Here is a 26,280-nt window from a genome sequence, read left to right on the forward strand (position 1 = left end):
GAGGTCCTCCATTATGGCAACCCTAGGCATGGCTAACAAGTTATCTGAGAAGAAGTGCCACTGCATAGCTTATCTTCAAGGTCCCATAATAAGATCCCATGGTCCATTCATACTTGGTAGTAGTTTTTTGTTCTAGAAGAGTTTATTCCTGACGTTTTGCCAGCATATGTGGCTGGCATCTTCAGAGAATGCTTGCCTGGAAAGGAGTTGGGTGTATATACATGGGTACTTCACACATCTAAAACTGGAAGAAACCCCTTGTGAAAAATAATAGTCCAATTAGACAATACTCACTCATCTATTGTTTTATAGCAGTGAAATTCTGGTGCTGGCTGGTTTTATGAGCATATTATATGAAAATGTAATGTACCGTGGATCTGACTGTGCAAAGCAAATGGGATAACAAGAATCTGGCCAACTGTAGTAGCATTCAGAGAACAGTTGCTTTAGCCAAACTAGACAACACTTGAAATATGGAGCTAGCAGTCATGCCTTTTTTCTTTCCTAAGAGTTTATCACATGGGGCCAAATTGGAAGTTTAACAGGGGTTTACCTTGTGAAAATCACACAATTACTATTAAAGCACGATTAAGATTTTCACACACAGTCGTAATTATCCCAGGAATAACCATGGAATAACAAGGTAATAAACCGCAACAAATCATTCACGGGATTTTCCTGTGAATGATTTGTTGCTGTTTGTTGCCTGGTTATTCCTGCGTTAATGAAGCTTTAATTGTTTTTGATCGTGACATGTGAAAACCTTTATCGAGAATGCACACAATTGCACAATTTTTACAGGATATTCCCAGGATAATGGTACTTTAATCACGACGTCATGTGAAAATCTTAATCGCGAATGCACAATTTTGACAAGATAAACCCAGTTTACACTTCCAATTGTCTCCATGTGATAAACTCTTTAGTCTGCAGGAAGTACAAGAGACCCAACCTGGATCAGTAACCTAGTATAAAGTAGGGATTTTAACCTTTTGTTTCCCACTGTGGTCTCAGTCCAGATTGAAGAACCCACACCTGCAGTTTTTATCTAAAATTGTGTTTTATATTTTATTGCAATATCAAATTGACCACTTTAGCCATTAAAAATTGCAGGCATTAATATTGCTGACTCTGTTTAGGACTACCAAGCACACATGGAGGGGGGGGGAATAGGTTCACATCCTCCGTTTCTCCTTTCTGTCATATGTGTTGCTGGAGTTACAAAGACTGCTTCACCTGGTGACCCTGCATTTCACCCCACCAGCTGCCACCAATCTGCACTGTTGGTTGAATAATCTTCATATGAAAATATACAGCCCAAGTAAATACCATCCAACCCTATTTAAAAGACATTATGCATTTCTGTTTTACGTATATAGAGATTTCTGTGTGCTAGTTATCTCTGTACTGCCTACTGTCAACACATAGAGGTTGAACAATGTCAGGTTAAGTCACGCTGTCAAAGCAGTTTCTTTCCCTAGAGAGCATCGTACGCCGTGAATATGTACACACTAATGAAAGTCAGCTGTCATGTCTATAATATACACTTACCACCCATTAAGAATTATTTGCCCCTTTCTGTGACCTTTTACCAGCCTTCCACACCCTGGCCATGTGGCACAGATGGTATAATCCTGTCAAACTAAGGCTGGTGACAGTAATGCTCAGGGATTGGTAATCATAGGTTGTAATTAGCTAGACTGGACACAAACACAGATAATAGGGAACCAGCCAGCTGCTGGTCGGTGGGAGGGGAGAGTAAGGGAAAAACCATTCCTTTCTTATTTACAAAAAATACATTTATTTGAACCCCGAAAAAGTATTTTGGTACAAATGACTTTTTATCACAATAAAGAAAAAAAGTACATTTTTTAGCTTCTTTAATTTGTCTAGCATTTCCCCCAGTTTTTAAAATATCTGCTTCTGAATTTTGTTTTTGCCTCTAAAGCAGTTTGTAAACTCCAAGCAATTAGGGATTTAAAGCATATTTGTTCTTCATTTCTCAGCTGAGAAATTAGTTTCCTGACACTGGGGAAACCCTACTAGAATATAGGCAGTTGTGAAGCTATTGTGAGACTCTTAGGTTTTTCAGGAAATTTATTTGTGCAGAAATACACCTTTTTTTTTTTTTTTTTTTGCTGCGTGGAAATGTATTTTCTACACAGAATGTATTTCGACACAAAGGATGTTTTCTGCACAGAAAATGGGTTTCTGCATAGGGGAAAAAATGCATTTTTGCTGACAAGTATTTCCCAAAGCACAAAGAGCAATTGGGCACTGTTCAGAAGTCTTTGTTTTTCTCATCCAGCAGATAAACTATTGCAGGATCTACTTGTTTTACCTGTGAGGACATAGCAATGTATATCCCCTACAAGAAACAATTAAGAACTGCTCAAAAACACTGTAGCATAATAAAGAACAAACTGAACCCACAACAGCTAGACTTTTGGTCTTCACTAACCAAATGTGCAGGGGGAATTTGTCCAGTGATAGAAAAGGACCTCAATGGATAAAGTACAGTACTGATCTTTCTCTCTTCCTAGTCAGGCATCTCAAGTCTCACTCGTTTGGTTCAACGGAAGCTCATCTCACCATTAGGCTGGGATTTCTAAGGCTCACTGAAAATGAACCTCATAGTGCAGTGATGGAGAACCTTTTAGAGACCGAGTGCCCAAACTGCAGCCCAAACCCAACTTGTTTATTGCAAAGAGCCACATCCCTCTGGATTTCTAGTGACAAACTCTAGTGAACTCTGTGTTGGGATGATGGCGCATGTGCCCACAGAGAGGGCTCTGAGTACCCACCTCTGGCACACATGCCATAGGTTCGCCACCACTGTCATAGTGTCACCTGTAACCCAAAGACAGAAAGGTCTTGCCTTTAAAAGCTGGAAACTGACACCCACTATATAGGAGATTCATTCAAGTGTTAATTTAGGGAATGGAACAGCTACACAGCTTCCCTCTATTCAGCCTGCTCCTGTCCCCCACTATCAGTGCCAACAAAGGCCTGTTGATTTCCTTCACTAACTAACTAACTTATATCTTGATGGCTGTCTTGATCATTGTTTCTATTGAAGGAAAGACAGTCTGCACATTGCTGTCTGTGGCTGCAGAGCACCAGACCTATGAAATAGTCATCATCAGCATAACTCTCCATAGGAGTTTTCCAGCTCCTACAAATTGAACGTGTGATGAAATAAAAACATTGTCTTAAAAAGAACTGATAAAGTAAACCAGTCATAAAGTACCACAGAGAGGAGACCACCCTGAAGCAAGTTCTATTCATAGTTTTGACCAGTCTCAACTCTGAAACGGATGGCATCTTCCAATCCCAACCTTTTTATTGTAGGCGAAGATGATTCCACAACTGTCCAAGTGCAGGTCTATGTTGTTGTTATGTGCCTTCAAGTCATTTGGTGAGCCTAACATGGTAATTCTAAGGCCCTCTCAAAGAACCCTTTTTGTCCAACAGGGATGTAGCTAGGATTTTAGGAAGGGGGGGGGGTCCAGACTAAGTGCCACCATTATAATGGGGCTTGAGTGCGGCGGCGCAGCAGCACACACCATTCATTTTTCTAATGGAAGGGGGGGGGGGGGCCCCCCAGATCCCCCCCCCCCGGCTACATCCCTGTGTCCAAGATTTGTCCAGAGGGGGGTTGCCTTGGCCTTTCTCTGAGACTGAGAGAGTATGATTTGCACAAAGCCACCCAGTGAGTTTCCATGGCCAAGTAGGGATTCAAATCATGGCCTCCAGAGTCATATTACAACACTCAAATTGCTACACCACACTGTCTCTGTCCAGGCACTATATGGGATCTTAACCACCTTGAAAGAAGCTAAACAAAATGGTAACTAGTAATGGTCTTTTCAAAGTGATATAACATGTTCCAACCACTGGTCGATTCCCAACAATAGCTGGATTGCTGCATTGTGGAGCAGCTTAAAGTTCTGTTTACAGTGCTGTGTAAATTTACAGCGCTTCCTAAATAAAGGTTAATAATAATAATAATAATAATAATAATAATTTACTACCTTTGAGAGAAACAACATTTTCAGTAGCTAAGATGTTACCAACTCATGCAAACTGGCAGTATTAACGTGTTGGTTAATATGATGCTATGCAAGTAGATTAAATGTATTTCATTAAAGAAGCAAAAAAGAAAGTAAAATTAATCTAGTAGAATAAGTTAAATTACAGGCCTAAAACAATCATGTTCAATCAAAAATGTAAAACATGTTTATTTAATTGTCAGAAAAAACATTTCTGAAAGCTAAATAGAAACTTTGCACAGTTTTTATAGCCGTTTAATTATATATTTCATTGAATTAGATAATTTTCCATAAATCATCCTATTTAAAAAGATCTATAATGATCCTTTTAAAACTGGCAGCTTCATTTTTTATTCTTCTTCTTATTTGATTGCCCCCATTCCTTCATAAAGTGGGACTATCATCCTGACATTTTAAAAAAACCATACCCATGCCAGAGTAAGCACTTTATTTTGTATTGGCAACATTTTCCTGGAGCGATTCAAATTCTATCTGTTAAGAACAGATATGTGTAATCTTCTGAGACGGTTGTGTAGAATGATCTCAATGACCTTCCATTTATGAAAAGGCATTCTTAGGCCATAGAAATAGATATGCCATCTATAAATAAATTATTCAGAGCTGGGTGCTGAGATGGAGTTACACATTGCCATTGTTAAGAGAGGAATATGCAAAGCCTGACCCCAGAGTGCAGCTGTTATCTTTGTGATTGGTATTATGCATTTTCTATTGTTTGTGATTACAACATACAAGTGGAGTGTGATGGGAGCAGAAGGATGCCTGTGCATTGAACATTTGGCACTATCGCTGATTACAATGATAGGTTTCTCAATTCAGGGTTTCTCAGTATATAGGAACAGGACTTTTTTCAGTAGCTATGCTCTCCACTCGATCTTTCTCTAAAACCTAAACCCACAATTTCAGGGGATTTGAATGTATTCATCTTCTGTGTATGCCAGCTGGACTTTATGCAGGCAATACAAACTGAATTGTGTCAACAGATGGGAGATGTGAAGGACAGTGTTTCAGATTGGAAATAGTAAACAGGTGTGAAAGTAAGAAAGCCACCCAACAATGGCAACAATTCATCACATATGCTGTACTTTCTTCCTCCCTTTATGAATCGCTTCCATTTCTAAAGGAGCAATGTGAAGCAAAAATAAATTTAAAATGTGTGTTTGAAAGATAGTCTGGCTCGTTCCACGTAAACCATTTAACCTCAATCACTCATATTGTAGAGTGAGGTAGGCAACCTCTATCCATCTGGAGCGCATAGCCCTTCTGGAACTTGTGGGCCACTGTACATTGCTACAGCCAAAATCTGGCAGTGCAATGGCATGGGGCAGTGAAGAAAATCCCACCTTCCACCTCCGGTTCTGGTTTAAATCAAGAAGTGTAAACAGTGTGTAAAGTGTTTTAAAACCAATTTCCAGTCCGGGAGATTTTCAAATGGTGGCATTTGAGGGGTAGCCACAAAATGGGCAGGGGGCACATGTAGCTTGCATGTCACGTACCTACTTTATGGGATGCCCACATGACATTATCCTCTGTATACAATCCTCCCATATTTTACCAGAGATTTTCTCTATCATAGAATCATAGAGTTGGAAGAGACCGCACGGGCTATCCAGTCCAACCCCCTGCCATGCAGGAAATCCAAATCAAAGCATCCCCAACAGATGGCCATCCAGCCTCTGCTTAAAGACCTCCAAGGAAGGAGACTCCACTACACTCCGAGGAAGGAGTGTGTTCCACTGTCGAACAACCCTTACTGTCAGGAGGTTCCTCCTAATGTTCAGGTGGAATCTCTTTTCCTGTAGCTTGCATCCATTGTTCCGGGTCCTGTTCTCTGGAGCAGCAGAAAACAAGCTTGCTCTCTCCTCAATATGACACCTCTCTCTCTCTCCTCCCCCCCCCCTTTTTTTTTCTTGTCACAGAAAGCTCCACTTGGATGGATGAACTGGATGGAGGAGTAGCGCAGCCATCTCAAAGACAAATTAATCTAAACAGCCTTTATTGCAGGCACCATACTATTACCTTCTCATTAAAAAAAAAAATCAATATTTTACTTAGCACAAACCACATTGTCCTGGCTATTTTTAATGTTAAAATATTAACAAAAATTAACAAAAATAAAATAAAATAAACTTTGTTTATTGGGCATAGTTCTTTAAGGCCTAAACCCAATTACTATTTCCAGCTAGAATAGAACCACTGAATCATTGTGATTTACATAAGTGCTGACTTTCCATTCAGCAGTTGATTCAATATGCTGACTCCAGCTGGGTTTATCAATTGGATTTAAGCCTTACTTTTTTCAACCCGCATTGAAATTGTCCACTACTTATAGTGTATTTCCCTCCAACGTGACCTTTTAAAAAATAATTTCCCCAAATACACACATATAGCCCATTTTGTTCTTATTGTAACTTCAAGGACTACACTTAGTGCCCAGTTGCAAGATGACAAATCTATAAGTTTTGGTGGAAAGAGATTCTTAGGAGTTGTGTTTCCCTTGTTGGTAAGAAATACCCTGAAGTAAATTACAGCACTATGACATCTTGAATGATTGCTCTGAGCTAGTCCCGCACAACTTGTACAAATCATCAGTTGGCATCCATCTGAAGAAGGCAACTCTCCAATTAGATCAAAGTGAATGGCATTTGCATCATGATAAACATATCTTTGAAGGGCTGGGTCAGGGATACAAATCCTCAGGTGTGTCCTAATTTTGGAGGAATTATTTTGTATAGAAAACCATGTGGAGATTTTCTATGAAAGCTTGTTTTTTTTCTGAGGGACCCTGCTTCTTTTAAAAACAAAATAATTTCACTGCAACACTTCTGGATGTTGGAATATGGGGAGCAAATTGTGCAAGATTCTTGTTAGTCTATTATTATTCTCAGTGGAGCTTCTCAACTGTCAGAATCCCCATTTCCAACATGAGAATGAATAATAACACTTATTCTTTCCATCTCTTGGCTGGGCAGTGTAGTGGGCCCTTGGTATTTGCTGGGGTTTGGTTTCAGGATCCCCCACGAATACCAAAGTCCATGGATGCTTAAGTCCCATTATATACAATAGTTTAGTAAAATAATATCCCTTACATAAAATGAGGGGGGGGGGAATCAAAGTTTGCTTTTTGGAATTTTGTATGTATGTGAATATTTGTTTTGTATATAAAGGCTAAACTGGGAGTAGGGAGGGATGTGGAGATATTTTCTGTAAATGGGGAGTGATCCAGGTGCAATTCTTGATAGTGTTTAAATTGACCGCTTACACACAAATTTATCCATTTGACTGTACAGTAGATGCTCTAATCCTTCTGTCAAAATTTCCTATTAAACCATTCTTGTTGAAGATGTTCAACAGAACCCATGCCAATGAAGATATGCTGGACCCAGTTCTGATCTCCACAATTGCCAAACTGTCAAAAGACTTTCAAAAATTTATTGTGTGACCTTAGCACTGACTCTGTTTCATTAGTCCACAAAAAACCCTCCCCAAAACAAACAAACCCTTATGGAGATGTCAAAATACATTTCTTCTAACTTCTTTCACTGGGAATATTACATCTCCTGAAACACATTCTGCTACAGTTTATAGAAGCATAACAGCACAGAGCAGTATCAGGAAAATCTAAGCCTCTATCCTTACAACGGTGTTCTCCAAAAAGTTTTAGGCTACTGTCCCTTTTCTTCTTGGGCGACAACCTTAGTGCCCCCATGCATATTTCTTGATTTTAGGTTTACTGTTCTGCTGCAAATTCAAAACAGCTAATCTTGGTTGCTGCTTGCTTTGCACCCTGTCACCTTGGGGGGAGCAACCGAGTAGCTGGCTGAGCAGTGATGAGAAGCTTCTTACCTATGCTGGCCTAGCAGCAAAGGCCAGTGCAGGCAAGAAGCTTTTTGGTCATTGCTTAGTCAGCTGTTCAGTTGTTACTTTCATGGTGAACAGGTGAACAGAAGCCACTCCATGGCAAGGAAAGACTCTCAATCCTTCTCTGTCGGGGAAGAGAGGAGCACAGCTGGTGTGTGCATAGGGGGTTGACAGAGGCCACATGCTCTGGACTGGAGACTGGCATGAACAGGTAAAGGAAGGACTTTATCGCACACGTTTTGTTTAAACGTTTGGGGAACTGAAGGAGGACGCTCGTGTGCGCGCGTGTCCGGCAGAAAATGGAGTTTACCTCTCATGAATACGTCCTCCAACAGGCCCCCATTGCCGTCCAGTCCCGAAGGGCGTGATTTTTGCCTGATGGACTACCTTTCGTCAGGCAAAAATGGCGCCCGTCAGAACTGGACAGGAACGGGTGCACGCCGGGGGATGGAACGGGGCCTGTTGGAGGACATATTCGTGTGCGGTAAACTCCATTTTCTGCTGGACGCATGCACACACGAGTGTCCTCCTTCAGTTCCCCAAACGTTTAAAAAAACGTGTGCGATAAGGTTTGAAAAGATGTTAAGTACAAGGTGAAGGACTTTCCCCAAGAATTGACCCCAGATACTCCCCTTTTCCCCAGAGAATGTATTCCTCACACAGTTTCAAGTGTCCCCCTCACCCCATACACACACACAAACATTGTCCCTTCTGCTACCTCTTCTTTCAGCCTGTCCAACAAAAGAAAGCAGGAGCAATAGCCCAGTTCCTGCCTACCGGTCAACTCCCAGTAAAGCTCACGAAGATTAAGCAGGGTCCTAAATTTGCTCCTCATGCTCCCGGTCAGTCGTAAGGCAGATCAGGTAACAGGGACCTTGCCTGTGCTGGATGGGGTTACACTCCTCCTGAAATCTCACGCTCGCAGTTTGGGTGCCTTCGTGGACTCCAGTCTGAGCCTGGATGCCCAGGTCTCAGCAGTGGCCAAGAGTGCATTTGCACAGGTAAAACTAGTGCGCCAACTGAACCCATTCCTTGAGATGTCAGATCTGATTACAGTGACACATGCCTTAACTACATCCTGTTTAGACTTCTATAACACATTCTATGTGGGGCTGCCTTTGGAAACTGTTCAGAAACTTCAGTGGGTTCAAAATGCTGCAGCCAAAATGCTGACCAGAACCAGTTACAGGGATCACATAACTCCTGTATTAAAACAGCTTCACTGGCTACCGGTTTGTTTCCAGGAACAATTCAAAGTACACGGCTTAGATCCAGACTATTTGAGAGTCCATATCTCCCCATACAAAGCAGCTAGAGCCCTAAGATCTTAGGGGGAAGGCTTTCTCTTGGTCCCACCACTATCCCAGGTTCATTTGGTGAGGATATGAGAGAGAGCCTTCTCAGTGGCTGCTCCCAACTTCTGGAACTCCCTTTCACAGGAGGCTAGGCTGGCTTCATAAGGTGCATGGATAAAAGTTGACTCGGACCAGATGGGCTTACTTATGACAAGGTCAAAAGGATCTTTATCAAACATCTATAGACAAGTCTTGATTTAATGTAGTGGAAGCTTGCTGCTTGCTTTCCACCTGCAAGCAAAAACATTTTTATTCAAGCAAGATTTTTAATGTGTTATCAAGAGAGGTGGTTTATATGGAGTGTGCATTTTAGTGATGTTTTCAGCTTGCTATGTTTATTGTGAATTTTATATTGTTTTAAATAGAGGATTTTAATTGTTTTAAATTTTTATTACGATGTTTTATTTTTAGATGTTTTTATCTTGTAAGCTGCCTTGGCTTCCTTTCTGGGAGAAAGGTGGCATAGAAATTAAGCAAATAAATAAGTAAATAAGTAAATAAATAAATAAATATGAATGCTCCTTTTTGTTGCTGCTTTTCCGCTGTCATATGTCCTCCTCATTCCAGTCAGCCAATCTGTCCCAAAATGCTGACTCTCTGGGGCACAGAAGCAATGTCCCATGACCAAACCTCATGAGAATTTCCAAACTGTCACTGCCACTACTTAAAAAGGACACAACTAAGGGAGTGAATTCAGGCCAGTTAAAAGCATTAGATAACACCACATCAAGTGATCAGCGAGGCTGTGGGGTGGTTTTAAGGCACTGTGAACAGAAGTTTCATACAATCTTAATCCCCACCATGGTCGCCATGTCTTTCTTGCTCACCAATACTACCCCTTTTTCCCTCACCACCCCCCTGGATCTTTCCACTGACTTCAGGGAGAATGTAACACTCCTTTTGGGAATCACAGCCTTAAAGAGTCTCATCAGAGTAGCTGTTGCTGTTCTTGGATGTTAGTCATGCTATGCAAAGTTGAAAAGATCCCATGCCACATTCTCTGAGTTTATAGGAACATCAATTTCATCAAGAGTTTCCGATGTCAAAGCCAATGCTTTGCAGGGGTGAAATCTGTTTGAACACTCTACATTTTGGAAAGCGTGAATATTTTAATATTTTAAAAGCATCTTGCCAAAACAGAATGGTTTACATTTAGATTTATCAGCTGCGCCTTGCCCATGTGGATATGTAGGCATGAGCATGTTGTATATAGATGCACATCTTCCTGTCTCGGCTCTAGAAGCTAATTCTATTTCTATAAGGGCACAGCATGCTGTGAAAAGTGGCAGTAAGTAGTCCATGACCTGTTGCTAGATATCTAAAACCAATCTGTCCTTTCACATTTTTCCTGGGACTTCCTTGCTCAGATGTCACAATTGCACAACCAGTTCCCAACACTCAGTCACATCCTAATGAGATTCTGTTACATTCTGGATGACTGAGAAACTGAATCAAGAAGGGCCTACACTAGGCAGAAGAAGATACAGAGGAGGTAAATTGAAGGGAAAGGAACAGGGAATGTAAGGATGATGAAGAATGGAGAAGAAGACATGAGTTTAGAGGAGATTGTTTCCTTGGTTTGATTCTGTATGAGATTGTGGAAGGTGTTTTTGTTTGATAGCAGTGGATATAATTATTTTAAATTATGGTAAGGATGAAGAAAATTCAATTCCAATTCCAATCAATCCAATTCAAATCCAATTCAAAAAGGACATTGAGAAACTGGAGCGTGTCCAAAGGAGGGCGACTAAAATGGTGAAGGGTCTGGAAATCATGCCCTATGGGGAACAACTTAGGGAGCTGGGGATGTTTAGCCTGGAGAAGAGAAGGTTAAGAGATGATATGATTGCCCTGTTTAAATATTTGAAGGGATGTCATATTGAGGAGGGAGGAAGCTTGTTTTCTGCTGCTCCAGAGACTAGGACTCTGGATCAATGGATGCAAGCTACAGGAAAAGAGATTCCACCTCAACATTAGTAGGAACTTCCTGACAGTAAGGGCTGTTCAACAGTGGAACACACTCCCTTGGAGTGTAGTGGAGTCTCCTTCCTTGGAGGTCTTCAAATGGAGGCTGGATGGCCATCTGTTGCGGATGCTTTGATCTGGATTTCCTGCATGGCAGAGGGTTGGACTGGATGGCCCTTGCGGTCTCTTCCAACTCTATGATTCTATGATTCTATAAGAGGTATGTATGGTATGTGTTAAGGTTAAGAATGATCCATGATTCTTATGTTGTTTTTTAGACAATGAAATATTTCTGTCTTGTTTATTTGTTTTTTCTTAGTATTATGTCTGTTTGCTTGTTTATGTCAGTTGTATATTTTGAATAAAGGATTTTTTAAAAAAGAGAAACAAAGAAGGGCCTATGGAAAAAGAAATAGGCTTTATTGTGAATGAAGAAGCGCCTATGCAGGAAGAAACATGAAGCAGGGTAGGTTCAAAGTGGGCAAAGTGAGGGCATTTTCTCCAAAATAAGAATCCCCCCCCCATAATATGTGCCTTTATTCCCAAATTTTTAGCATTGCAGAAATGATTCATGCATGTACTTTACTAGCCTTGTGTGATAAACGCCTCAGCCTCAGAGGAAGGCAATAGCAAACTGAGCAAATCTTACCAAGAAAATTCCATGATAATTTGTAGCATTGCAATAATGTGAAACTTGAGTTGAATCATTATATATACAGTTTAGGCATCAAAAGAAAAGGGGCACTTTGCTGTGTTTGCCTTCCCTTGTTACTTTGTCTGCCTCTTTTCTTTAGATGCCTAAACTGTATATATAAGGATTCAACTGAAGTTTCACATTATTGCAATGCTACATATTTAGGGATGAAGGGACATTAATGGGAAACCACTCTTTACCACACATTCCAGTGCAGGTACCCTTTCCTTCTCTTTCTCCTCCTTTGCAGGGACTGGGAGGAGGCTAGTCTCTTCTGCACTAAAACTGGAGTCTTCAAGGAGTGGTACTGTAGCTGGAATAGCAACAGCAACTGTATCTAAGGCCTGAAGAACAGAGATTTTATATCCTTTCCCCACACCCCATCAGACTTTACTAGTCACTATAAATAAAATAATTTCATTTAATACACACATGAACAAAGAACAGGCTTGACAACTCTAAATGCCTAGAAGCTTGCAGTACAGCAAAACAAAAATACCTAAATATCCACGTAGAATCCTGTTGTTTATTCCTATGGTGCTACTAGTAAGCAAAGAGTTAATAACAGCTACAGTGGCTCATCTCTGTTATTATCACTATTGTGTGCCTTCAAGTCATTCTTGATTTATGATGACTCTAAGGTGAAGTTATCATGGAGTTTTCTTGGCGAGATTTGTTCAGAGGGAGTTTGCTATTGCCTCCCTCTGAGGCTGAGGAGTTTATCACACAAAGCTAGCACACTACAGTTACATCAGGATAATAGTGCCGTGTAGTGAGAACTTGCTAAAGATGTTATTATCCTACTGTAACTGTGTATTAGTTACCTCATGTGATAAACTCCTGAGTGTGACATCCTCATAGTGATCCAGTGGGTTTCCATGGCTGAGTGAAAATTCAAACACTGGCCTTCTAGTGTCCTGTACCATTACTCAAACAGCTATACCATGTTGGTTCATGTTATTGTCACTAGTTGAAGTTAACTGTATTGTAGGAAGTAACAATGGGAGGGTGGTAAATTACTCTGGAGGGCAAGCAGATTGGGGGCAAAAATGTTCCTGAGCAGAGCTTGGCAAGTTACTTTTCAAAAGTAATGTCACCATTCCTGTGCCAGTACCTCCAAACTAGTTACCATTACAGTTACAATTTTAAAAGTAACATCACTTTTTTGTTATTAGAAGTAACTGGGATAGCAACTTTAAAAACACATCAGAATGCTTACTATTGCTGGCTACAGTGCAAAATACACCTAAATAATGAGGACACACAACTCTGTGGCTATAAAATCAATTTACAGGCTACAGAAGAAGATAGCTCTTTTTGCAGCAGCTCCACAGGCTGCATATCCATTTCTGGGCACAGTTCAAAGTGCTGATGATGAGTTATAAAGGTCTAGATGTCCCTTTCCTTGGAGATCTTCAAACAGAGGCTGGATGGCCATTTGTCGGGTATGCTTTGATTGAGAGTTCCTGCATGGCAAGGGATTGGACTGGATGGCCCTTGTGGTCTCTTCCAACTCTATGATTCTATGACTCAAGTCCAGGTTTTCTGAAGGACTGTATTTTTCTATACGATCCTGCTCATGGTCTGAGATGTTCAACGGATATTTTTCTCTCTGTCCCATCACCCTCATAGGTACATTCGTTAGGAATATTGGGAAAGGCTTTTTCAGTTTGAAACTGCCTTCCTTGAGACTGGCACATTCCTTGCTCTCCTCCTGGAAGCAGGTAAACACTTTTATGGATTTTTTTAAAGGACTGTTTGCTCATGGGGAACAGCTTTCAATAATGTGCTGTTTTGACCATATTTGTTCCTTTTCTTTTAATGGGCAAGCTTATAAATTGCTTTTAATTCTGTTAATCATTGAATTATTTTTAAATGTTTGTATTATGTAAACTTTTAGCTGTCTTGAGTCTTGGACTTAAAAGACAGAATATAAAGAAATATAACAATAACAATGATGATGATGCAAACAGTTACAGTCACACTATGAAGTTGTCCTTCATTCCATTACAATCGTTATGCCTTAGTTATTGGGGAATATAGAATAAATTACAAGGAACCCAGCATATATAAATCATTAACTCCAACTCTGCCCTGACACTGGATGATGTGCCACCACCATTCAAGAGTGGGAGCCTGTGTCTCTTCTGAAGTAATTTTTTATTTGGAAGAAAGTACTATGAATCCCTAGTCCAGTGATGGTGAACCTATGGCACGCGTGCCAGAGGTGGCACTCAAAGCCCTCTCCGTGGGCACATGTGCTGTCGCCCCAGCACAGAGTTTGCCAGAGTTTGTTACTAGAAAGCCAAAGGGACATGGCACTTTGCAATAAATAAGTGGGTTTTGAGTTGCAGTTTGGGCACTCAGCCTCTAAAAGGTTCACCATCACTGCCCTAGTCCCTGGGAACTGAAAAGGAAAAGGCGTCACTGTGGAGCTTCTTGGCCCGCCTGGACCTTGTCAGAGTAAAGGTTGCAAGTCTTGTTTGGAAAGTGAGTCTGAACTTACCTCTTGCTTCATGTATGATAATATTCAGTGCTGCAAATTTTATACAATGCCATGAGAGATTAAAATGTTGAACAAACAAAGGCGGGTTACAAACCGCCAAAAAATACGTATTGAATACGTATTAGGGTTAGGAAGGGGCGGTGCTTCCGCACCCCCTAACCCTAATACGTAGTCAATACGTACAAGATGGCGGCGCCCTTTCTACATGGGCGCCGCCATCTTTGCGTATTGGACGCACAGCGTCCAGACGCGTCACGCCGCTGCTGACGTAGCGAGCGCGCCCCTGGCGCCTCGCTACGTCGCAAACACGACGCAAAAAGAAGCTCCATTTTGGAGCTTCTTTTTTCGGTCCACGCGGGAGTCGGGCCGTTTGAAGGCTCCGGCTCCCCCGCGGACCTTCTGGCGGCGGCGCCAGACCGCTGCAAAGCGGCGGTCTGTACCCCGCCCATGTTAACACAGTGTGGCTCTTTCTGCAACTAGTGCCTTCTTCAACCCCATTCCCCAAGTAACTATTCCCAGAAACACTTTGATTCCTCTGATCTCATCTTGATGTGAAAAAAACTGTGTAGTATTGCTGGAAAGCTAGAAAGCTAGAATTTAGTAGAATCCAGAAACTGACCTTTTGTCTTTATCTTTGATTAATAGAGGCATGGGAGGGCCTAAATATCTATGGGTTCCCTTGATTAGTTATGGGCATATCTGTACACAATATATATCTCCTGGACCTATATCCTAGATATAGCCCTTATCAATGATAACTACACATATTATCATAATGTGTGACAATAGTTTACAGTTTGTTTATTTATATAATGCCAAATTCAGACAATTCCGTTTGGCTACCAGAATAATGAGAATCATACAATTAAGTACTACATAAAACTTTAGATATTATTCATAACAGCATGCACACTTTTATTAACATAGAAACCTCCGTCCATTCATGAGCCAATCCATGAATAACTGCCATGAGTCAGACTCTAACACATAGATGTACAAATGAATAAGCTGTGCAGCTGTTGGATTCTGACCTAGATGTTAATGGCAAGTCTGAGCAAATTGGTTTCAAGAATCTATCACAATTCATGGTCTCTTGTGAGTTGGAAAAGTGAAGATAAAACCATAGGGTAGATTAGATAGTACTGTTACATCCAAGGATAATTGAAAACAGAGTGGCACTGTCTAGTGGTTGATGGTCCGAATCATGTTAAATTTCTTCAGGTCATGCATGAGTGGATGTTTGTGTTCTATGGCTCCTATGATAACACACCACTGTCTATGCAGACAAATTCTGATGGGAGTTGTGGTTTTATAATACCTGGTAGTTGAACCTCTGTCTAGCTTGGTCTGAGGAGCCTTTGGTGTTCCAGTTGTTTTAAACATTAATTCCCCAAAGCCCCAAGTGGTATGAACAACGATAAGGACGTGGAAGTTGTGAACTGAAATACAGTGGATGCTTGTATATGCTAGATTTTGATTCCAAGATCCCCCATGGATAACAAAATCCATGGATGCTCAAGTTCCATTAACTAAAATGACATAGCAAAATGGTGTCCCTTTTATAAAATGGAAAATCAAGGTTTGATATTTTAAATATATACTTTTTTGAACATTTTCAAACTGTGGATGCTTGAATCTGTATATAAAAAATCAGTGGATAAGAAGGGCCAACTGTATTTGGAAAGCCAATGGTTACCCTCCTTTGATCTGGGTGATATCCAACCTTTGGTTCTCCAGATGTTTTGGCCTTCAGCTCCCATAGTTCCTGATTGTTTGCCAAGTTGACTGGGCTTCTGCGAGCTGAACTCCAAACTGCAAAATCTATAAAGGATTCTGCTGATCCCAAAGGGGTGGAATTCAGTCAATTCTTTGTGACACTGCAGCCCTTTCCCCTTGCTGGTGGGTGAGAAGGATCCACAGCCATTGAAACTCATAGATTGCTGTATTGCTGCAAATTCCCATCCAGTGTGGAGGCAGGGAGAATGGGCTTGTCCTGCCTCCCACACTATCCAGCACAGTACTAATGTGACTATTTATCTTTGCCAGTTCCATCACCCCCTCTGCTCTTGCATGATGAGAAAACAGATACAAATATAAGAACACAGGGAATGTTACAAAGCACATTTATGTACATAAAATGCCCTATAGTCCAAAGAAAATGCATATTATATTGTGTATGATTTGAGTGCCAAATTTTCAAGTGGGGAAAAATTCAAGAAACTCAGTGAAGCACCAGAACTGCCAAAACATAGGCAGGAATTTCATCCATCCTTAGTTGTGACTCAAATATGAATCACAAACTAAACTTAAGCTGAGTCACATTTGTGCCGTGGTCACATTTTTTAAATGTTTCTTTTTCTTTGCTGCTGATTGGTGTGATTGTCAGGAATGCAGAGAAAGAAGAAGCAAAACCAGCTGAGGTAGGGTTTCTAAAAATGCAGCTACTTAACCTTTTATAGGCCTGTTACAGACAACCAAAATAAAGCTGCTTCAAGTCACAGTGGTTTCAGTGGCCGGGTTACAGACCGCCAAATAGTACGTATACAATACGTACTAGGGTTAGGAAGGGGCGGTGCTTCTGCACCCCCCTAACCCTAGTACGTATTGAATACGTACAAGATGGCGGCCCCTGTTCATACGGGCGCCGCCATCTTAATGTATCGGACGCTGAGCGTCCGTACGTGTCGCACCTTTATGAGTAGCGAGTGCGCCCCTGGTGCCTCGCTACAGTCACAAACGCGACTCAAAAAGAAGCTCATTTTGGAGCTTCTTTTCGGTCCGCGCAAGACGCGCCGTCTGAAGGCTCCGGCTCCCCGCGGACCTACCGGCGGTGGCGGCAGAGCCGCAAAGCGGCGGTCTGTACCCCGCCAATGATGCATGCATCCTAAAAGTCCAGAAGCCACACCAAAGCCATGCTCCAGTCTGGAGTGTGGCTTTGGTGCGGCTTCTGCACTCTTAGGACGCATGCATCATTGAAACACCATACCTCCACTGTGACTCGAAGCAGCTTTATTTGGGCTATCTGTAACAGGCCATAGTTTATGTATGGATTGTGCCTGACCTTTTAGAAAAGATTCACCCAAGATAGTTGAGCATATAAATATAAGAAAAAATATTGAGAACAGCAGCAGCATAAAGATACAAATGTTAACACAGCAATTTCTTGGGAGGGAGGGGGAGTTATGACACCCAGTTAAAAAATTATCAGTCCTTAAATAATTTGTTTCTACACTTCATTTAAAGCTATGGAGGCAGGGAAGGGTGATTTTCAAAATTCCGCAGGAAATGAGATACTGGTGCAGAGAAGCTTTTTTTCCCCATACATGTCAAAGGAGTCTGATTTAAAGAGAGATTTGAGGCATGAAATAGTGGTCATAAGGATGAAATAATATGGATGACATTGGTTTAAATAGCCAAATATTTACTTTGCTATATGAGGAGAGTGAGAGAAAGCGAGGGAAAAGTGAAAATAAATGCTTACATAAAATTTTGGTGATGATGATGAGACCTGAGTCCAAAAAGCTGAAAAGGACTAATTTAGATGATAGTAGAGGAAACAAGCATGGTTTGAGTGTTAGACTACAACTCTGGAGACTGGGGTTCAAATCCCTACTTGGCCATGGAAACCCACTGGGTGACCTTGAGCAAGTCACACTCTCTCAGCCTCAGAGAGAGTCAAATAAATAAAGTGTGCCAAGAAAGCCCCATGATAGGATCACATTACACGTTGTAAGTCACAAATGACTTGAAGGTGCACAGCACAGAATAGCACACCTGGATAGCACATTTTTTAAAATATACTCAATTCACTCATTTCTGGGACACCTCTTAATTTGCTATCTATCTATCTATCTATCTATCTATCTATCTATCTATCTATCTATCTATTATCTATCTATCTATCTATCTATCTATCACACTTGTCTTGTCACTTGGCAGCAAGCAAACATGGAGAGGTTCATTTCTGCGTCTTATTTTAGACATGAAGGGGTTCATTAAGCCATGTGAGTTTCTCAGGTTACTCCGAAGCCTGTGTTATTGTATGCAAAAGAGAAGTTAAGCATAAGGAATGTACAGCACCTTAGAGACTTCAAAGTTGTTGGATTGTCTAATGAATGGGATGGAAGGTTTTAAAAGCACTAAGGACTATGTCGGAACAACTGTGCATCAAAACATGGACTTACTTTTTAGACTTAAGTCATTATATAACTTATTTCAGATCCTCCCCATCCCCGACTCTGTGTAACATACACCCATTCATTACATTGTAATTTGTTATTTGACTTGTTGCTCTAATCATTATTTTTGTTGTTACTTTGGGTGTCTATAATAATATATTGTTACAAAATCTGGAGGATGGATCATTTCATAATGATACCCAGTTATAGGAGAAAAAGCAATTTACCCCCAAAAGGTAATTAGCAGAAGTAACAAGCCAGTGTAACTCATTAGATGAAAAAGGAGCAATTGCCAGTGGTTACCATCTTTTACAAACATAACGTTATTATTCCCTCGCTAGTCCCCATAGTAATGTATTGTAACTGCCATTGTTACTTATGTGACTCCCAAGCTTTGGCCATGCATCTGCTCATATGCTTGCTAGCAGGACTGGAAGAAGAACAGGATCACTTACTGTCTGTTTTCACCTCAGCCAACCTCACAATATTTTTGCAGGAGAAGAAGGAAGAAGGGAGCATTCTCAAGGATCTGGAGCTGTTTTTTCTGTTGTGTTTTTGTTGACCACCATCAGTTTCCCACAAGGAATTCTAGGACTGATAATTCCAATCCAAGTTAATTGCAAGAAAAGGCACACCAACAGGAATCTAACAATGCCTTCCTCTGTTTCAACTGCCGTGGAGCCTCTACAATGCCCCACATCTGATGTACAGGGCATAGGGTAGGGGAAAGGAGCCTGCCAAAACAAAACAACAGTGGAGCACAAAATATGGAGAAAATCCTGCAGTGTCCTTCTACTTTCCATGCTGGAGTTGGGGGACAAATCCCAGAACTGGTTTTTTTTAATGTCTTTTGAGAATTTTTAAAAAGTTGTCCTTCAGCATTCAACACCTTCATGAGTGTTTTTGAGGTGCTACATTTCTGCGGAGTGGTTGTGCATATATCTTTCCCTCTTATGAAGAAGCTTACTTGTTTAGGTACATATGATACTCTACAACCATTGAACTGGTTTGAAGGGAAGAGCATCTTTTGTCCAGCTCCTGGAAAGAAGTGGAGGGGTAAAGTGTCGCCAAAAACCATTTCTTTAAAGTTTTCGTTGAGCGACGGGGCAGTTAAGCTTACCTTGGACTCATCCGAACTGGCCAAAAGCATTGGGATTTTGTGGGAAATGTTCCTGTGGGGTTGGATAGTTTGGAGAGATACTTAACCTTCTCTGTCAGAGTGCTCTGGTGCCAACAATAAACTACAAATTGAAAGATTTCATAGCACTGAGCCTGTTAAAGTGGTGTCAAACTGCATCAATTCTGCAGTGTAGATGCAGCCTCAATCTGTCAGAAAGTTGATAGTGCAATGAAAGACGCACACTCCACAGCCACATAGAATCATAGAATCGTAGAGTTGGAAGAGACCACAAGGGCCATCCAGTCCAATCCCCTGCCATGCAGGAAATCACAATCAAAGCATCCCTGACATATGACCATCCAGCCTCTGTTTAAAGACCTCCAAGGAAGGAGACTCTATCACCCTCCGAGGGAGTATATTCCACTGTCGAACAGCCCTTACTGTCAGGAAATTCTTCCTAATGTTGAGGTGGAATCTCTTTTCCTGTAGCTTGCATCCATTGTTCCGGGTCCTAGTCTCTGGAGCAGCAGAAAACAAACTTGTTCCATTCTCAATATGACATCCCTTCAAATATTTAAACAAGGCTATCATATCACCTCTTAACCTTTTCTTCTCCAGGCTAAACATCATAAGTAAAATAAGTTCCACTCACAGGAGTTTTTCTTTATTTTTCTTTTCATTTAATCAAAAGAAATTTCTTTTCTGTCAATATGAATATGAACAGTCAAACATGGGTTACATTTTCAACACAACACTGCATGAGCACTTATCCTGACCCAGAAGATTATTTTATATACTTCAACTTCCAAAGAAAGTCCTAATGGAGTTTTACAAATCCTAAGAGCAGCAGTAAAAAAAAAAATAGAATCATTAAAAGAATCTTTTATTAAACTTCATTTCCTTTTATCTTTTAGTAAAAGATGGCATTCATAGTTGGTCCTTGGGGTGTTGTTGATGTTGTTGTTATTTAATCAGAGCTCAGTGGTGACCTAAAAACTCAGTCCCAACTGACCATCCTCTGCTCAGCAGTTTGAACAGAATACTGGTACTCATAGTTCTTTGCTTATGAAAAGAGCCAGATCAAAGACTTGATTGTGACTCTATAGCCTCAGTTTGTTAAGATTAGTGGGTGTGTGAGGATGATACTGAAAAAGTGTGAACATGAAATTGCAGAAGGGAAGCCACCTTAAAAGGAATAAGAGGTCACACCCAGCCTACATTTTTTTCCAATCCAGGCAGACTTCATTGTGCTCAGAAAACTGGTTAGGTTGCCTTCTGCTGTGAGCATTGGCTGCCAAAATCCCAGTTATGGAACACAGGTATGGATGTGCCTTGAATTCTTTAGCCATAGTGTCCTGTTCACCTTGTGAATAGAAATGTCTGAGGAGTCTTGCAAAGTCCAATCCCTTAGCTATAAACACAGGAAGGATGAATGTATGGCCTTCTAGACAATCTTAATACTTAGCCATTCAGTCAGTCAACCTTTATTAGGCATACAACAACAACATACATTTACAATAAATCTTCAGGATCATTATTAAAATTTAAGCCATAATCTTGTTGTCTCCACCAGAAAATTGGCCATTAGCCTGGTAATATGCGAGTTCTGATCTCCCAATAAGTATTCCACTGATAACCCATCCAAACAGATATTAATCTCCAATAACCTTAACAATTTTTCCCTTGGAATTATATACAATGGACAAAGCAATACAATACAATGGAGAACGTCTGGAGATTGATCACAGTGACATACACAATTCAAAAATGGGGTCTGCAAATATCTACCCCATGTCACATTCGAGGGGTGTACATTCAATCTTGGAAACAAAAAGGCCTTCAACACCAGGAGTGAAAGGGTTTGAAATACTTAATACTTATTAATGTTAAGTATTTTTAAATAAACAATAAAAATCAAAGTCTTGGATTATGTTATTATTATTATTATTTTGTCATAGAGCATCCTAGTCCTTGGTTTGACTTTTCATTTGATTTCCTGGATCTTGTTCTTCCCTTTTTGTTGTTGTCTTCTATGTCTCTGCATTGGTCACTGCAGTAATTTTCTTTATCTTTCTGCACAAGCCATTGGACTGTTGCATTCATAATTCTTAGTTTGTTCCTATCTCCCTTTTGTTTTTCTTCTCTTCTTTTCTTCATTGCTTGTAGTGTTTTTGCTGTCGTTTGTGGTTTTTTTCTCTTTCTTTTTGTTTATTGAAAGTGTCTGTCTGCATTCTATGCTATGCCAGATCGAATTCAACCTAAATGATGAGGAAATTGAAACAGGTGAAAATTTTTCCATACCTTATATCGATGGATATTGATCAGAATGGATATTGCAGCCAAGAAATTAGAAGAAGACTGGGACTGGGGATTGCAGCTATGGAAGAACTAGACAAGATCCCTAAGTGCAAAGATATAAAACTTAACACTTAAAGTTAGGATTGTCCACGCCATAGTATTTTCCATCACCATGTACAGATGTGAGAGCTAAACAGTGAAACAAGATGATAGAAAGAAAAAAATCAACTGATATAAAATGTGGTGCTGGAGAAGAGTGCCAAGGATATGGTGGACAACCAAATAGACAAACAAATGAGTCCTAGAACAGATCAAGCAGGAGCATAACCCTTACCAGTGCTAAGGGCAGTGGTTTTCCCACAGCAACCTTACTCCCTGGCCCAGCTCCCAAGTGCATGTTTGCCATACAAATTCATAGGTGGTGGGATTGGAGAGCTGTTGGGAGAGAGGAGAAGCTATGGTGGAAAGTAAGTACCTATGCAACATGTGCATGGTTAATGCTATGTTGTACAGAGCTAGACCACTGATCAATTAAATCACTAAAATGGTAAAACAATCTGACAGAATCATTCCAAGGCAAAATCTTAGACAGGAATCTATCCTCAACATAATTCTATTGACATAATGCTTAAACCAGGAGCCCTTACCTTTTTTACATGTATATAGACATGCTTAGCATCGCTATCCAAGTCTTCTAAAACCATGAATTGGTCTGTGCTGCTGATTACACAGTTAAAAAAAATTACACTAGGCTGATGATTTTAGGGTTGGACTTTTGAATTCAGATCCCAGTTCACCTATGAGCCCATTTGGTAATCCCGAGCAAGACATAGTATTTAAGACTGAAACCTACTACCTGTAAAATAGGAATAATTATAATGTGTTTCTTTGGTGGGAGCTTAATTAAATAAGAACAGGACAGGCTTTGATAGATTTATAGCCTCATGTAGGATGCACTCTTGCACAAAATTATGGGCACACTACTCCCAGTCTATGAAACTTCCAAATGTATCAGGCACAATGTTACACAATATGGTTTTACTGCATTAACTACAATACAAGTACTTACATGTGGCATGAAAACAGAGTAAGCTAGCTACACTCATAATTAAAAAGATGCTTGTCTCAGCTTTTGCATATAACAGCATCTGTCCTTTGATAAACCATTGCTTGTCTGGCCTCTTGATAGTTTTTTCAAACATATAAAGCACAATTGATGAGATAAATATAACCCAGATGCAATGAGATCCAGAAATACTGAGTGGGTCAGGTTCAAAATATGTATGTAGAATGTGGCATGAAACTCTGATCTCAAATACTTGTGTACTTTTTGGGACAGAGAGAATTCAGGTAGAACTGATTAATGTGACAAAGTTTAATTCTTATTTACAGAGCAAAGGCTAAGGGTGTTATTATTATTTTGGTGATATTAGCATAGAAAAAAATATATACACACCATTGAGGCTTTATGGGAAGATCATAAATCAGTAGCAAAAGGGAATTTATTATTATTATTTATTCAAGTGAGATACCCAATAAATCAGGTCTGTGGCCCTTGATACACACACACACACACACACACACACACACACACACACACTCTCCAGTGGCCAGTAATGGTATATTATGGAAATTGTGGAGGACAGACATTGCCCAATAGATCTATTGTTCTGCAGTAAATCTATTGTCAATGTGAAAGGTGTGAGTCAACATGAGGTGTGAAATCATTTTCACAGTTACTCCAAATCAATTGTATAATTTGCAGAAGAGAAAGGAGATACTGTGCTTAAATCCTGTTGCTAAGCCTAATTACATCGAATCAATTGGATTTATGTAGCTAGTGACTCACTATGCAGCAGCTCATTGAATTGGTCTACACTAGTTGGAATTAACAGGATTCCAGCCTATATATTTTATTCCAAGTCTTGGAGTGAGCTAAAAGCAGCATTTACAGCCAACATTATTATGATATTCAGGCAATTATAGGTTACACTGAATTGTCAATTACATTGAAGACACAATTGGGTTTCACCTTTTCCATGAGAAGTCATAGTTGTGTAAAGACTGCTCAATTTTTACTGCAATGTTCTCTGGGCTCTTTGACCAGTCTAATACTTACCCTATCAGTTAGAAGGAATAAGAAACACTTCTTTTGTTATCAATATTTTCAGTTATGTCAATGTAAATGAAAAGCCATATTAGCAAACAAATTCTACAAAAGTAACTAAGGATCCAGACCAAGAGATGCTTTTCAAATGGTATGTGATACTAAATGGGATAACTCTACTGTTAACATGGTCATTTTGCCGAGTTGAAGAAAGATTGTAGGAGAATGGTTCAGAAAATGGGTGGCAATATTGACAAGGGGTGCATCTACACTGTAGAAATAATGCAGTTCGACACCACTTTAAAGTGCTTTAGCTTCATCCTATGGAATCTTGGTTTTTGTCATTTTACAAAGTCTTTCACCTTCTCTGCTAAAGTGTGCTGGTGCCTCACAAAACTGTAAATCCCAGGGTTTTGTAGGATGGAGCCATGACAGTTATAAGTGATGTCAAACTGCATTATGTCTAGAGTGTAGATGCACTCAAGGAATTAAGTTCAATAATTTAATTGAAAATAATTAAAAATCAGCTTATTGATATGTAATGATATGCATGTTCAAGAAACTTCAATATGGGTGCTTCCTAAAGACAATAATTTCATCACACACTTGTAGTAGCAGTATTCATCACACTGATGATTTGGAAATGGATCTTTTGTAAAATTAAGGAAATACCCCCCCCCCCCCCCCCCCCAAAAAAAATCACAGTTCCAGTAAATGTAGTGGGAACATCTAACCGATTCTGAATTGATTCTGGATCGGCATGGAGATGCAAATCTCTTCTTTCAAAAAAGTAAGTATGAATGATTGTACAGCAGAAGCTGACCTTTTGAAACTCCTTAGTATGTTCCATTATTGGGCATATGTTTGCTATATGATCCCTGGTGTCTCTTCCTTTCCTAAACCCAGCTTGTCTTATCTTTCTGTGGGATAGGAGTGTGTGATTAGTGTTTCCATGATAAAAGATCTACAAAAGGGGGTTTACCATGCCTCCTTCTGTGCAATACTAACAAGTATTAGTTATGGCACCACTGTCATTGTCTCAGAGAGATCCTCTGCCAGTGTCAACTTCCACTACTGCTGCTGTCCAGTAGCTGCTATTATATTAATTATATTATATTATATTATATTATATTATATTATATTATATTTGAAGTGGAAAATACATGGCAGTGTAAAGTGGTCTGGGGAGCTAATACTTCACTACTTTTCATATATACCTGCCCTGTGTATAAGTCACACTGAGTAGGCATGCACAAATGTTGTATTGTTAAGGCTGCTATCTTATGAACTGTTAAATTGTCAGAATGGTCCAAGTTTCATTTATTTTAAATGTAAGGTGTTTTTTGTTTTTTTTAAAGGTGGGAAATAGCTATATTCTAATTTGAAATTCAACTTTCAACTGTTCTTCAAACTTGGCAGTCTTCAAAACTGCAGTCTTCTGCACTAAACATCAGAGTGCATAGGTGAGATTTATTTCAACTAGATTGGGTTTGTTTCAGAGCAAGCATGCAGTCAGTAAAACACAGTAAAACACATTGAACATTTGCCTAATAAATGATATTTTGTCTTCTGTAATACACCCGTTGTATTTCTAATCATGCTAAATGATCAAGTAAAGAACTGTTACTATTTTGCTTGTTTTGTTTTTCTAGTTTAACATTTTATGGATACATAACCTGCAACTGCAAGTAAGCACCACTGAACATCATGGGCCTGCTTTTAAGTTAGAATATATATAGCTGCTCTGTTGAACTGCTAGTGTATGAATGGAGTTCTGCCAAACAAATGGAGATAAATGGAGTCAGCATTCAGAATGAGTAAACATCTTCAGTCTTAATACTGAAATGGATAAACAATGATAGATAGGCAAAGCTGTGCAGGTGCTGAGGTGATGTCTGGAGTCAAGAATGGACTCAATGAAGGCCAATAAACAAAGTTAGATCCCCAAAAGACAGAATGTGTGGAATTAGATATGCAAGCTGTTGTAGATCAGGACACACACTCCTTGAAAGACCAGGTATGTAACATGTAAAATGAATCCATTTTTTTACTGGTGGTGTTGGTGACTCAGAGTACCTTTTACCAGCTGGTGTGCCAGCTATGACTTGGAAATCTTGCTTATCTAC

Source organism: Sceloporus undulatus, chromosome 5 (genome assembly GCF_019175285.1).
Source record: "Sceloporus undulatus isolate JIND9_A2432 ecotype Alabama chromosome 5, SceUnd_v1.1, whole genome shotgun sequence".
Classification (NCBI taxonomy): domain Eukaryota; kingdom Metazoa; phylum Chordata; class Lepidosauria; order Squamata; family Phrynosomatidae; genus Sceloporus; species Sceloporus undulatus.